Raw genomic sequence first — 12211 nt, 5'->3', positions numbered from 1 at the left:
GGTTTTTGGCAGATTGCAGACAGCAGCTTTTCTATCCTGTCCTATTTAGTTAGGTTGGGCCCCATCATTTGCTCAGCCTATCTTTTTATCTGTGTGAGTGTTTTTTCATCTTGCTTCACCGTCATTATATGTTGGGGGCTGCCTATTGCTTTGGGGTCTGCTCTGGGGCAGTTTAGATTTCCCTTTCTGTCTTTAGGCTATTTAGTTCTCCGGCTGTGATCGAGGGGTCTAGGGCACCGTAGGAACCCCCCACGGCTACTGCTAGTTGTTGTCGATAGGTTCAGGGGTCTGCAATCCGATAGCTGCCAACTTCTCTGGTTTTCTGGACTTAGCTAGTATTTCTGTTTTTGCCTCCTACGGTGACTCATTCATAACAGAATCACCCGCCATACCGCAGATCCTAGGGTACTCAATAGCAGGAAAGAATTGTAAAAAAAAAAAAGTGTGTATATTTTTTCCTCTATATCTCTGAGGCCGTAGGGGGAATTTTTTTTTCTCTCAATGGAGATAAAGCAATTGTCTGATCGTGTGGAGCAGCTCGCTTCTGAAGTGCGGGGAATTTCCGCCTACCTTGCTCATTCACATGCTGCTGAACCAAAGATCCCTACTCCTGATGTGTTTTTTGGGGATCGATCTAAATTTTTGAATTTCAAAAATAATTGTAAATTATTTTTTGCCTTGAAGCCTAACTGGTTAGGGAGCTCTGCACAGCAGGTTAAAATTGTCATCTCTTTGCTGCGTGGCGATCCCCAGGATTGGGCGTTTTCTTTGAAACCAGATGATCCTATTCTGAATAATGTGAACGCATTTTTTCAAGCCTTGGGGTTGTTGTATGACGAACCTAATTCTATTGATCAGGCTGAAAAGACCCTGTTGGCAATGAGCCAGGGTCGAGATTCTGCAGAATTGTACTGTCAAAAATTCCAAAAGTGGGCGGTCCTAACTACCTGGAATGATAATGCCTTGGCAGCTCTCTTTCGGAAGGGTTTGTCAGAAGCCGTAAAAGATACTATGGTGGGATTTCCTGTTCCCTCTGGTCTTGACGATTCTATGTCATTAGCCATTCAGGTTGATCGGCGTTTACGTGAACGCAGGACTGCACGAGAGGTGTTGCCACCTGTTGAACAAGTGTCTGAACCTATGCAATGTGATAGAGTCTTGTCCAGGGAGCAACGTCAGGAGTTCAGAAGGCGTAATAAGCTGTGTTTTTTTGTGGAGATGCCTCGCATATTATTTCTGTCTGTCCTAAACGAGAGAAACGTTTTGCACACACGTTTTCTGTGGGTGGTGTTCAACCTAAGTTTCTTCTGGCAGTTACTCTGATCTGCTCCCTGTCCACATTTTCCGCCAAGGCTTTTGTGGATTCGGGAGCAGCCCTGAACCTAATGGACTTGGATTTTGCTAAACGTTGTGGATTTCCTATGACACCTCTGCGGACGCCTATCCCTTTGAGGGGGATTGATGCTACTCCTTTGGCGAAAAATAAACCTCAGTTTTGGACCCAGGAAGTAATGCGGGTCGCCCCAGATCATCAAGAAAATTGCAGATTTTTGGTGTTGCATAATTTGCCTGATACCATTGTTCTGGGGTTTCCCTGGTTGCAAATTCATAATCCAGTTTTGGATTGGAAATCTGTGTCTGTGGTGAGTTGGGGTTGTCGGTGTGCCCTTAGTGAGACTCCGTTTTTTTCCACCTCTCCTCAGTCGCATGATGTTCCTGACTATTTGGCGGACTTTTATGATGTATTTAGTGAGAATGAGTCTGCATCTTTGCCTCCTCATAGGAGTTATGACTAGAGTTGAGCGACTTTTGGTTTTTTAGGGTCGCGTTTCGTTTCGTGAAACCCGACTTTTCCAAAAGTCGGGTCAAGCAAGATCGTCTGATTATAGGGAAAAGTCAGGGTCGTCCCGAAACACGAAACCCAATGTAAGTCAATGGGGAATAAAAGTCGGCAGTGAGAGGAGGACAGGAAACACACCTACAGTGCCTATTTGAATGCCAAAAGCATCAATTCTTCTTACTTAAGCTTGTCAACCTTAATTAACTTCATAATACAAGTTACGCACTGAAAAATGGGGGTTATTTGGCTTAAGTTGTGGGGGGAGGGCTGGCTGCAGGTTTTCATGTGCCCTGGGCGAAAGAGCGCCCCTTTAACACATACCACAACTCATCATGCTCCAATACGGCAGAGAAATAGCGGTATAGTACAATGAAAAATACCTCACTTTTTACATCTCATGACGAGGCCCATCTATTTCTCCATACAGAATCATTGGTCCCATATAATGTTTGAAACAGTATATGATGAGCTCCACATAATGCTACAGTATATATTGGTCCCCATGGATGAAGCTCCACTGTCTTATGGGCCCAAATAATGCTCCAAACATAATGGGCCCCATTTCTAATGCTCTAGTTTATAATGGGCCCTGTAAATGCTGCTCCAGTGTCTAATGTCCGCCTTTGGAATGTTCCAGTGTATGGTGGTCCCCATCTATCATTCTCCAGAGTATAGTGCTCCCCAAAAATTGCTGTCCCAACATTGAAAACAATCAAATAAGTCTCCTCACTAGGGAATCCCTGTACTTGTCTGGATTCCTCGTCGTCCCCATCTTCCATCTCACTGCAAAGTATTTCAACTTTGCAAGTGCTGTGATCCTGAGCAAGAAGGGGGGGCCCACTCGTTGGCGACGGCACTGGCACAGGGCCCCTGATAGTACGGTGGTGTGTCTGATGGCGGGTGGGCCGAACCTGCACTTTCATCTGCAGCTTCCTCTTTGTCACTGTGTGAGATGGAACTGTATATGGGAAGGGTAACCTGAGTTTCATCAGGGTCAGATTCAGGTCATGTAGCGTGCGAGGGGAATGTAGTGGTCTGGGTCAATGTACCAGCAGATTCATCGAGCAGTGGCTGGGCATCAGTGCACTTGTGTCGCCCCCAGGAGTACGGTCGCCACAGTGGCATTACCTTCTTCCTAGGGAGTGTGATGTCATGCTTGGGAGCAATGAACGATCTCTCTAGCAGGTAAACTGATTGGGCGGCGTTATTCCCACGAGTCATGACCCTCCAAACAGCGTTCATGAAGGCAAAGTGTTTGTTTTACGTGGGCAGTATGGTTGCAAAGCTGAACCTTAAAGGAATGTCCAGAAGGGCACCACCAGGAGTGGAGCCTACGGTTAAATTCGACTCCACCTGGGAAACCTCAACCATGCCAGCTACAGAACAGATGCACACATTGCAAGCTTAATTCCGTTAACGAACGAGACTCCGTCATGCCCCGCGGTCCGAGTCCGGCTTACTAGAGGGACACGTTAGGCTCTGCCACATGAGATTGGCCAATAACTGGTGTGTCATGCCCTTACATGTCCGTGGCTGCATGTGCGCTACACTGAAAAGGCCAGCGTTTGTCGCTTACAGGTGCAGATAACCCACTGAACAACGTTAGTGATGGGGATCACTGATTACAATTATTACCCGCGAACAATGATTTCCCAGTAAGTGCAGGTCAACCGCAGTTCCGGAATTAGGCCTAACCGTCATTCCTGAAAAAATGAAAAACTTACGTGTGCAAACCACAGGTGCTGTAGCTTGCTTAACAGCTCGCCAGCCATTCTCACGCCCAGTATGGATTACACGTGATTGCACAAAGGTGAGAAAGGGTACCGTATCCCCAGATAACATGTATGGATAGCGTACACATTCAAAATATATGTCTATACATCAGGAGGCAGGCTCAGACGGTGTTAGGCCCAGTATGGATTGCACGTGATTGCACAAAGGTTAGAAAGGGTACCGTATCCCCAGATAACATGTATGGATAGCGTACACATTCAAAATATATGTCTATACATCAGGAGGCAGGCTCAGACGGTGTTAGGCCCAGTATGGATTGCACGTGATTGCACAAAGGTTAGAAACGGTACCGTTTCCCCGGATAACATGTATGGATAGCGTACACATTCAAAATATATGTCTATACATCAGGAGGCAGGCTCAGACGGTGTTAGGCCCAGTATGGATTGCACGTGATTGCACAAAGGTTAGAAAGGGTACCGTATCCCCAGATAACATGTATGGATAGCGTACACATTCAAAATATATGTCTATACATCAGGAGGCAGGCTCAGACGGTGTTAGGCCCAGTATGGATTGCACGTGATTGCACAAAGGTTAGAAAGGGTACCGTATCCCCAGATAACATGTATGGATAGCGTACACATTCAAAATATATGTCTATACATCAGGAGGCAGGCTCAGACGGTGTTAGGCCCAGTATGGATTGCACGTGATTGCACAAAGGTTAGAAAGGGTACCGTATCCCCAGATAACATGTATGGATAGCGTACACATTCAAAATATATGTCTATACATCAGGAGGCAGGCTCAGACGGTGTTAGGCCCAGTATGGATTGCACGTGATTGCACAAAGGTTAGAAAGGGTACCGTATCCCCAGATAACATGTATGGATAGCGTACACATTCAAAATATATGTCTATACATCAGGAGGCAGGCTCAGACGGTGTTAGGCCCAGTATGGATTGCACGTGATTGCACAAAGGTTAGAAAGGGTACCGTTTCCCCGGATAACATGTATGGATAGCGTACACATTCAAAATATATGTCTATACATCAGGAGGCAGGCTCAGACGGTGTTAGGCCCAGTATGGATTGCACGTGATTGCACAAAGGTTAGAAAGGGTACCGTATCCCCAGATAACATGTATGGATAGCGTACACATTCAAAGTATATGTCTATACATCAGGAAGCAGGCTCAGACGGTGTTAGGCCCAGTATGGATTGCACGTGATTGCACAAAGGTTAGAAAGGGTACCGTTTCCCCGGATAACATGTATGGATAGCGTACACATTCAAAATATATGTCTATACATCAGGAGGCAGGCTCAGACAATGTTAGGCCCAGTATGGATTGCACGTGATTGCACAAAGGTTAGAAAGGGTACCGTATCCCCAGATAACATGTATGGATAGCGTACACATTCAAAATATATGTCTATACATCAGGAGGCAGGCTCAGACGGTGTCAGGCACAGTATGGATTTGACGGCCCAGACTACACAGCGGAGGAGCAGGGAGAGGTAAAGATTGCAAATGCTGGGGCCCTGCCCAAGCAAGGGGGGCCCACTTGTGGGCGTCGGTACTGGCACTGGGCCCCTCATAGTACGGCGGTGTGTCTGACGGCGGGTGTGCACCACCACCGTCAGAGACACTTGATTGCACTATGAAGGACCCTGTACCAGTGCCCACACCCAAGAGTCGGCCTACCCACCTGTCCAGGGCAACGGCACTCGCACGGTGTCGTGCGCTAGGTGGTGACCCCGGCCATGGGGGGGGAGGCAGCACAGTTAGGGAGTTTTAGAAAGTGGCATATGTTGATGTTGGACATTCAGCTGATGCAAAAGGTGAAATAGGTCAAGTCCCAGGAAGAGGTGGACCAAAGCAAGCCATTTTTCTGTCACCCTATGTGTCATCAGGGGAAGGTGGGACAAAATCCTTGGAAACCCATGCGTGGTTCATTTTAATGAAGGTTAGATCATCCACATTTTGGGTTGACAGACGGGTCCTTTTTTCTGTCAGGATTGATCCAGCTGCACTGAAGACTCTTTCCGACAGCACACTTGCAGCTGGGCAAGCGAGCTCCTGTAAGGCATATTGTGCCAATTCAGGCCAGGTGTCCAGTTTAGCGGCCCAATAGTCAAAGGGGAATGACCTGTGTGGGAGAACATCGATATGGGAGGAAAAGTAGTTTGTAACCATAGTTGACAACTGCTGTCTCCTGTCACTTTCCATCGATGCAGTATTACCAGTTGTGTGAGCGGTACTTGAAAAATCAGTCCACAACATTGTCATGAAACCCCTGTCTCCAACGCCACTTCTGCTGTGTGCACCACGAACACCTCTGCCAAGCTGCCCCCGGCCCGTACGGCTCCTGTGAGAACCATCACCGCTGCTGTGTGCTGGGAATGCCTCAAGCAACCGATTTACCAGAGTTGCTTGTTTATTAGCCAATATTAGGTCAAGGTTCTCCTGTGGCATGATGTTTTGTAATTTGCCTTTATAGCGTGGATCCAGGATGCTGGCCAACCAGTAGTCGTCATCGTTCATCATTTTGGCAATGCGTGGGTCCCTTTTTAGGATCTGCAAGGCATAATCTGACATGTGGGCCAATGTTCCCGGTGTCAATGATGCACTGCGAGTGCTGGTTGGAGGAGCACTTTCTGGCAAATCCACATCCCTCCAGTTACGCACAAACCCTGTACCAGACCTTGCCAAGCCAACATTTTCACTTGCCCCACGAGATGCATCCTCCTCCCCTAAGTAATCATCCTCATCATCCTCCTCCTCCTCCTCTTCTTCCTCCACCTCGTCCAGGAGAGGTCCCTGAGCAGACAATGGCTGAATGTCATCAAGGATTCCCTCCTCCTCTTCCTCCTCATCAACATTGGCTGCAGACGCCTGCTCCTTAAGGTGCGTCAAAGTTTGCATGAGCAGACGCATAAGTGGGATGCTCATGCTTAGGATGGCGTCGTCTGCGCTTACCAGCCGTGTGCATTCCTCAAAACACTGAAGGACTTTACAGAGGTCTTTCAGCTTCGACCACTGCACACCTGTCAACTCCATGTCTGCTCTCAAAGTGCCTGGCCGTGTATCCTCCCACAAATGCATTATGGCCTGCCTCTGCTCCCACAGCCGCTCCACCATGTGCAGGGTGGAGTTCCACCTTGTTGCAATGTCGATAATGAGGTGGTGGTTGGGAAGGTGGAGCAATCACTGCAGCTTCTGCATACGAACGGAGTGTACAGGCGACCGGCGGATGTGCGAGCACAGTCTTCGCACCTTCTGGAGCAGGGCTGTTAACTCCAGATAATTTTTGAGGAAGCACTGCACCACCAGGTTCAAGGTGTGAGCCAAGCAAGGTATATGGCTGAGTTTTGAAAGGGCTATGGCTGCCACAAAATTACGGCCGTTATCACTAACTACCTTGCCTGCCTCAAGATGTACACTGCCCAGCCATGACTCAGTTTGTCGCTTCAAGTACTCGGCCAGCACCTCGGCGGTGTGTCTGTCGCCCAAACACATCATCTGCAACACAGCCTGCTGACGCTTTCCACTAGCTGCTCGATAGGGGGACACATCGTGTGCAACAGTGGCAGCTGCAGATGGAGTGCTCGTACGACTGCACTCTGTGGACGAGCTTTCGCTTCTGGAGGAGGAGGAGGAGGAGGGTCGAACGCCTACAGCCAACTGTTTCCTATACTGTGGGCTAGGCAGCAATGTCCCACCACCGCTGTCCCCTGTGGACCCTGCATCCACCACATTAACCCAGTGCGCAGTGATGGACACGTAACGGCCCTGGCCATGCCGACTGGACCATGCATCAGTTGTGAGGTGCACCTTTCCGCTCACTGACTGCTTGAGTGCATGGACAATGCGGTCTTTCACATGATGGTGGAGGGCTGGGATGGCTTTGCGAGAGAAGAAGTGGTGACTGGGTAGGTCATAGCGTGGTACTGCATAGGCCATGAGTTCGCGGAAAGCTGTGCTTTCCACCAACCGAAAGGGCATCATCTCAAACGAGATTAGTTTGGCAATGTGGGCGTTCAAACCCAGTGTACGCGGATGAGAGACTGAGTACTTTCTTGACCTACTCATAGTGACTGGGAGGGTGAGCTGGACTTGAGAGCTGCATATGGTGGAAGTAGCGGTGGACAGGGCGGACTGAGAGAGGGTTGATGATGGTGATGGAGTTGGTGTTCTTTCTGATGGCCTAGAATCAGTCTTTCGTTGATATAACAGTGGGATTCCCTGACTGCTGTGGTCTTGCAACGACACCTCAACATTTGCTGCTGTGCTAACCGGTGGGCTTACAGTGGGGGAAACAATGTAGCGTTGCTGACTACCTTCGTTGTGATCAGTTGCACATGTGGCACTTGAGGTTTGGTGTTGTGTCCACGCTTGCAAGTGCATGCTGGTTAAATGTCTAAGCATGCAACTGGTATTCAAATTTTTCAGATTTTTCCCTCGGCTAAAGGTCTTTGCGCACTTCTTACAGATAACCTTGGCCTGATCATGAGGATTTTGGTCAAAAAAGTGCCACACTGCACTCTTCCTACTTTGGCAGACATTTTGCGGCCTAGCACGCTGTGATCTTTTGACCATCTGGACAAGCTGTCCAGCAACTCTTTTGATGTTTGGAACCTGTCTTTGGAGTGCTCCGGGCCTGCCAGATAACAGCTGTTGCGATGTCGATGTCTGCTGTGGATGCTCCTCATCTGAGCTATTGGAAGCAGCACCCTCTTCCCCCAATGGATGCCAATCTGGGTCAACAACTGGGTCATCCATCACCTCCTCTTCTATGTCATGTGCACCTTCCTCTGTGTCACCGTGTATGGTGGTATAGTGTGCAGGAAGGGGCACCTGAGTCTCATCAGGGTCAGAATCTGGCTCTGTACACTGCGAGGACAATGTAGTGCTCTGAGTGAATGTACCAGCAGAATCATCCATCAGCGGCTCTGCATCAGTGCACTCCATGTCAGATTCATCTTGGCCTGGGTAATTCACCATTTCACTTGATAATCCAGGCATGGTATGTGAAAACAGCTCCATGGAGTAATCAGTAGTATGGCCTGCGTCATCCTTCAATCTTGGTTGGGGTGAAGGACACAAGGAAAGGTGTGGTTCATGAACATGAGCCTCCAATGATGACTCAGTGCTTTTACTTTTTACAACTGAAGAAGAGGAGGCGATAGAGCTGGAGGCTGAGTCAGCAATGTAAGACAAAACTTTTTCCTGATGCTCTGGCTTTAAAAGCGGTTTGCCAACTCCTAGAAAACTAAGCGTTCGAGGCCTTATGTAGCCAGACGATGACGCAGGCTCAACACCTCCTGCATTCGGTCCTATTTTGCTCTTGCCACTACCATCAGATCCACCACCAACACCATCATTACCAGCTGCCAACCCCCGCCCAATTCCACGGCCTCTTCCACCAGCCTTCCTCATTTTTGGTAAAAATGTAGACAAAATCCAACAAACTATATAGTAATGTAAAACAAGGTACAAGGTGTCTATAGGACAGGGGAGATTTTGAATTTCTGCAGACACTTGTGGACACTGGACACTTTTGGATTGTGTGAGGCCCACTGATATCTGAGCGCTATGTGACAGGCTCGATGGCACAGCTGTGACCAAAGTGACTAGAGGATAAGGGAGATTTTGAATTTCTGCAGACACTTGTGGACACTGGACACTTTTGGATTGTGTGAGGCCCACTGATATCTGAGCGCTATGTCACAGGCTCGATGGCACAGCTGTGACAAAAGTGACGAGAGGATAAGGGAGATTTTGAATTTCTGCACACACTTGTGGACACTGGACACTTTTGGATTGTGTGAGACCCAATGAATATCTGAGCGCTATGTGACAGGCTCGATGGCACAGCTGTGACAAAAGTGACGAGAGGATAAGGGAGATTTTGAATTTCTGCACACACTTGTGGACACTGGACACTTTTGGATTGTGTGAGACCCAATGAATATCTGAGCGCTATGTGACAGGCTCGATGGCACAGCTGTGACCAAAGTGACTAGAGGATAAGGGAGATTTTGAATTTCTGCACACACTTGTGGACACTGGACACTTTTGGATTGTGTGAGGCCCAATGAATATCTGAGCGCTATGTGACAGGCTCGATGGCACAGCTGTGACCAAAGTGACTAGAGGATAAGGGAGATTTTGAATTTCTGCAGACACTTGTGGACACTGGACACTTTTGGATTGTGTGAGGGCCACTGATATCTGAGCGCTATGTCACAGGCTCGATGGCACAGCTGTGACAAAAGTGACGAGAGGATAAGGGAGATTTTGAGTTTCTGCAGATACTTGTGGACACTGGACACTTTTGGATTGTGTGAGGCCCACTGCTATCTGAGCGCTATGTCACAGGCTCGATGGCACAGCTGTGACAAAAGTGACTAGAGGATAAGGGAGATTGGATTGCTTTTAAAAAAGCAGTTTGCAGAGCAGTGGGTAAACAGCAATGCCAGCCTGTCAGGAAGCCTTAAAAGGCAGCCCAACAACCAACACCACTGATACACCACAATATAGCCTCCCCTTGCACTGCAAACACAGTGACTGGTGTGTTGTGCAGGCCAAATCGCTAGCAGCAGAAGCAGTTTTTTTTTCTTCTCAGCAGGACAAAAAAAAAAATTGGGATTGCTTTTAAAAAAGCAGTTTGCGGAGCAGTGGGTAAACAGCAATGCAGGAATGTCAGGAAGCCTTAGAAGGCAGCCCAACAACCAACACCACTGATACACCACTATATAGCCTCCCCTTGCACTGCACACACAGTGACTGGTGTGTTGTGCAGGCCAAATCGCTAGCAGCAGAAGCAGTTTTTTTGTCTTCTTCCCTGCCTAACGCTCTCCCTACAGAATCAGCAGCAACCTCTCCCTATACTGAGATCGGCAGAAATAAGATGGCGGTCGGCATGCACGCCCTTTTATACCCCCTGTGACGCCCACCAAAGCAAGCCAATCACTTGCATGCCCTTCTGAAAGATGGTGGTGACCCCTGCCTATGTCATCACGTTGCCCACAGTGTCCGTGGATCCTGATTGGCTGAAAAAGAGCGCAAAACAAACTTTTGAAACGCGACTTTGGCGCGTAAGTCGCCGACCTCATGGCCGACCTCATCCTAGGGTCGGGTTTCGTTTCATGAAACCCGACTTTGCCAAAAGTCGGCGACTTTTGAAATTTTTCGACCCGTTTCGCTCAACTCTAGTTATGACTGTGCAATTGAACTGAGCCCGGGGTGTAAATTTCCCAAGGGTCGGCTCATCAATTTATCTGTACCCGAGCATGAGGCTATGCGATCCTATATTAAGGAGGCATTGGAGAAGGGTCATATTAGACCATCCTCTTCTCCCGTAGGTGCCGGTTTTTTTTTTAGTGGCCAAAAAGGATGGTTCATTAAGGCCTTGTATTGATTATCGTGCCCTCAACAAAATTACTATTAAATATCAGTATCCGTTACCCCTGATTTCGGATCTATTCTCCAGAGTTAAAGGTGCTTGCTGGTTTACCAAGCTAGACCTCAGGGGGCGTATAATCTTATCCGCATTAAGCATGGGGATGAATGGAAGACGGCGTTTAATACTCAGGAGGGACATTTTGAGTACCTGGTGATGTCTTTTGGGCTCACTAATGCCCCTTCTGTCTTCCAGTGCTTCATGAACGACATTTTCCGAGACTTTGTGGATAAATTTTTGATTATCTAGCTGGATGATATTTTGATCTTCTCCAAGGATTGGGATTCTCATGTGGAATATGTTCGGACTGTGCTCCGGATCTTGAGGGAGAATTCCCTGTATGTCAAAGGATCGAAATGCCTTTTTGGGGTACAGAGGATTTCATTTTTGGGATTTATTTTGTCTCCGTCAACTATTGAAATGGACCTGGCCAAGGTACAGGCCATTTATGATTGGGTTCAGCCCACTTCTTTGAAGGCCCTCCAGAAGTTTTTGGGTTTTGCTAATTTTTATTGGAAATTTATAGCAAAATTTTCTAGTATTGCCAAGCCATTGACTGATCTGACTAAGAAGGGTGCTGATGTGTTGAATTGGTCTCCGGAGGCTGTTTTTTCCTTTCAGGAGCTGAAGCGAAGATTCACTTCTGCCCCGGTTTTGCGGCAACCTGATGTCTCACTCCCGTTCCAGGTAGAGGTGGACGCTTCTGAGATTGGTGCAGGAGCTGTTTAGTCCCAAAAGGATCCTGTAACATCTAAAATGAATCCCTGTGCTTTCTTTTCCCGAAAGTTCTCTCCATCTGAACGTAACTATGATGTGGGGAATCGAGAACTGTTAGCCATGAAATGGGCATCTGAGGAGTGGAGACATTGGTTGGAGGGAGCTAAACATCAAGTCGTGGTCATCACTGACCACAAGAATTTGATTTACCTGGAGTCGGCCAAATGCTTGAACCCTAGACAGGCTAGGTGGGCCTTGTTTTTTACACGTTTTGATTTTGTGGTCTCTTTTCTTCCTGGCACTAAGAATGTTAAGGCAGACGCCCTCTCTAGGAGTTTCATTGCTGATTCTCCTGTGGTGACCAAGCCTGCTACCATCTTAGGTGAAGGGGTAGTTCTTTCTGCCATCTCGCCCGATTTGAGACGTGCTCTGGAAGAGTTCCAGGAG

Source organism: Dendrobates tinctorius, unplaced genomic scaffold, assembly GCF_039654945.1.
Source record: "Dendrobates tinctorius isolate UK_male_01 unplaced genomic scaffold, ASM3965494v1 ptg000084l, whole genome shotgun sequence".
NCBI lineage: Eukaryota > Metazoa > Chordata > Amphibia > Anura > Dendrobatidae > Dendrobates > Dendrobates tinctorius.
Note: the sequence above shows the minus strand (reverse complement) of the source record.